Raw genomic sequence first — 4,365 nt, 5'->3', positions numbered from 1 at the left:
AAAAGTGCAAAAATATTTTTTAATTCAAAAGTAAACTCATGGAGTTCCCATCGTGGTGCAGCGGACACAAATCCGACTAGGAACCATGAGGTCGCAGGTTTGACCCCTGGCCTCGCTCAGTGGGTTAAGGATCCGGCATTTCCGTGAGCTGTGGTGTAGGTCACAGTCACAGCGTTGCTGTGTTTCTGGTGTAGGCCAGCAGCTGCAGCTCCAATTGTACCCCTAGCTTGCGAATCTCCATATGCCATGGGTGCGGCCCTGAAAAGACAAAAAAAAAAGTAAACTCATATGCAATCATTCAATTTCAAGAAGTATATTTTCTCACGAAAAATATTTAAACATCAAATGCAAATGAATTTAGAAGTCAATCTTAAACTAGGGCATCCTCCAGGTGAGAAAGAAAACATACATTAAAATATATCAGGGCTTTCAGCAGCACACGGCAGAGCATACACTTTTAGATTATAGTTTATTAAATATGGGAATACATTCTAAAATTAAGGGCAGCTATAGAGAAACTCACTATAAATAGTTGAAAAAATGCTCTAGTAATTGCAATGTTAACTGCTGAATAAAGGGCATTTAAAAATTGAATATTTTTGCACACTTATCGCACTTCCTAGGAATAATCATGGAAATTGTTATATTGTTTAAACAAAACTGAAGATAACTTTAATTTACTATAATCAATCCAAGATTACTGCCGTTCAAGAATTACTATGTAACTGGTTATTCATTATGCATTTTCATATTCTGTAGAACAAGGAAATGCACTATTTGGGTGAATGAATTTTGCTTAGGGAGACTAGCTTCATACTGCAGCAAAACTAAACTCCATCAACACAGCAAAATCTGTTTATTCTATTGCTGGGCTAAAAGACTCACAATTCTAACAAATTTCACTAAAATTTTTGTGACTTAAAAATGTTTTAAATGTTGGGAGAGTCCGTCGTGGTGCAGTGGTTAATGAATCCGACTAGGAACCATGAGGTTGTGGGTTCCATTCCTGCCTTTTGCTCAGTGGGTTAAGGATCTGGTGTTGCCGTGAGCTGTGGTCTAGGTCTCAGACATAGCTCAGATCCCGAGTTGCTGTGGCTCTGGCATAGGCCGGCGGCTACAGCTCCAATTACACCCCTAGCCTGGAAACCTCCATATGCAGGGAGAGCAGCCCAAGAAATCTCAAAAAGACAAAAAAAAATGTTTTAAATATTTAGTTAATTCTAATTTATTTAAATTATTTGAAGTCCAATTTGTTTTGCTGATATATGAGTATAATCATGCCTTAGGTAGTATTTTTGGAAAATGGCTTTTATCATTTGACAACATGACTGTTGTAAATTTTCCACACAAATACTTATAAATCTTCCTTGCTTATTTTTAATATTATGGTATTTTACTGTTTATTCTGCATCAATTGATTTTGCTTAAATTGTTCCTCATGTGTTATCCATACAAATGCATATTTTCTTAATTGATAATGCCCTTAGTGATTGTTCATTTTATTTTATTATTATTTTTTAATTGTTAATTCCACAATTTTTTTCTACTGTACAGCATGGTGACCCAGTTACACATACATGTACACATTCTATTTTCTCACATTATCATTCTCCACCATAAGTGACTAGGCATAGTTCCCAGTGCTATACAGTGGGCTCTCATTGATAATCCATTCCAAAAGCAATAGTTCGCATCTATTAACCCCAAGCTCCCAATCCACCCCACTCACTCCCCCTTCCCCTGGGCAACAACAGGTCTATTCTCCAAGTCCATGATTTTCTTTTTTGTGGAAAGGTTCATTTGTGCCATATATTAGATTCCAGTTTTAAGTGATATCATATGGTATTTGTCTTTCTCTTTCTGACTTACTTCACTCAGGATGAGAGTCTCTAGTTCCATCCATGTTGCTGTAAATGGCATGATGTTGTTCTTTTTTATGGCTGAGCAGTATTCCACTGTGTGTGTGTGTGTGTGTGTGTGTGTGTGTGTGTGTGTGTGTGTGTGTGTGTGTGTGTATCTTCCTAATCCAATCATCTGTTGATGGACATTTGGGTTGTTTCCATGTCTTGGCTATTGTGAATAGTGCTTCAATGAACATGCAGGTGCATGTGTCTTTTTTAAGGAAAGTTTTGTCCAAGATATATGCCCAAGAATGGGATTGCTCGGTCATATGGTAGTTCTGTGTATAGTTTTCTAAGATACCTCCATACTGTTCTCCATAGTGGTTGTACCTGCTTACATTCCAACCCACAGTGCAGGAGGGTTCCCTTTTCTCCACATTCCCTCCAGCATTTGTTATTTGTAGACTTATTGATGATGGCCATTTTGACTGGTGTAAGATGGCATCTCATGGTAGTTTTGCATTTCTCTAATAATCCAGGATGTTGAGCAATTTTTCATGTGCTTGTTGGCCACCTGTACATCTTCCTTGGAAAAATGTCTATTCATGTCTTTTGCCCATCTTTCCATTGGGTTTTTGGATTTTTTGCTGTTGAGTTGTATAAGTTGCTTGTATATCCTGGAGATTAAGCCTTTGTCAGTTGCATCATTTGAAATTATTTTCTCCAATTCTGTAAGTTATCTTTTTGGTTTCTTCTTGGTTTCTTTTGCTGTGCAAAAGCTTGTCAGTTTGATTAGGTCCAACTGGTTTATTTTTGCTCTTATTTCTGTTGCTTTGGGAGACTGACCTGAGAAAATATTTATAAGATTGATGTCAGAGAATGTTTTGCCAACAGATCAAACACTATAAATGAAATTGAATATGTCAAAAAATCACTCCCTACAAATAAAAGTCCAGGACCAGATGGCTTCACAGGTGAATTCTACTAGACATACAAAGAGGAACTTATACCCATCCTCCTTAAACCTTTTCAACAGGTTGAAGAAGGAACACTCCCAAAGACATTCTATGATGCCATCATCACCCTAATTCCAAAACCAAAGATACCACCAAAAAAGAAAACTATCGGCCAATATCTTTGATGAATATAGATGCAAAAATTCTCAACAAAATTTTAGCCAACCGAATCCAACAACATATCAAAAAGATCATACACCACGACCAGGTGGGATTCATTCCAGGTGCACAAGGATGGTTCAACATACCCAAATCAATCAACATCATACACCACATTAACCAAAGAAAAGTCAAAAACCACATGATCATCTCAGTAGATGCAGAAAAAGCATTTGACAAAGTCCAACATCCATTCGTGATAAAAACTCTTACCAAAGTGGGTATAGAGGGAACATACCTTAACATAATTAAAGCCATTTATGACAAACCCACAGCAAATATAATACTCAATGGGGAAAAGCTGAAAGCCTTCTCACTCAAATCTGGAACAAGACAGGGATGCCCACTCTCACCACCGTTATTCAACATAGTACTGGAAGTCCTAGTCACAGCAATCAGACAAACCAAAGAAACAAAAGGCATCCAAATAGGATGAGAAAAGGTAAAACCATCACTGTATGCAGATGACATGATACTATATATAGAAAACCCTAAGGACTCAACCCCAAAACTAATTGAACTGATCAACAAATTCAGCAAAGTAGCAGGATATAAAATTAACGTTCAGAAATCAGTTGCATTTCTGTATACTAACAATGAAATATTAGAAAAGGAATTCAAAAATACAATACCTTTTAAAATTGCACCACAAAAAAATCAAACACCTGGGAATACACCTGACCAAGGATGTAAAGGACTTATTCATTTTCTATTACATATACTGTGTTGATTTCAAATAAGTGTATGTTGTGACATATATTTCTAGTTCTATTTTAAATGTTTACAATAAATAATACTCTAATGCTATCACATTTTGTTCAATGATTTTTTGCTAGATGTATGTGGTCATTATTATTTAACTTATTAACATCTCAATTATATTAATATGTAGTCTAAGACAGAGCCATCCCCCAATTGTTGGAATACAACTAACTTGAACAAAGCAAATCATTCTTTGTGAAATAATGTTGAATCATTTTTATTTTTTTCAGGAATTTCAAATCTTTGAGATTTTTTTAAAGCCTGTGATTATTTGAATTAAAGTCTATGGTTTTATGTTTGAGTATAATAGTCACATGAAATTCATAAAGTAAATGTTGAAGACTTTTAATATTTTTGCCATTCTTTAAAATGGTTTAATGGCACAAGTAAATTTTAATTCTTTCTCAATTGAGTTTTGAATCAATGACTGGTGCCCAAGAAGTTGGATAGGAATTGATTTATTAATGTTAATGTTGGTAGCACTGAAAGCAATAAAGTGCTGAGTTGATCTAAGGCAAGTAATTCTGAGAGACAGAGAATGAGAAAGAGAGTCCATGAGATCTTGCTGTCCCTGCTTGTTGGTCCAC

The sequence above is a fragment of the Sus scrofa genome, unplaced genomic scaffold, assembly GCF_000003025.6.
Source record: "Sus scrofa isolate TJ Tabasco breed Duroc unplaced genomic scaffold, Sscrofa11.1 Contig915, whole genome shotgun sequence".
NCBI lineage: Eukaryota > Metazoa > Chordata > Mammalia > Artiodactyla > Suidae > Sus > Sus scrofa.
Note: the sequence above shows the minus strand (reverse complement) of the source record.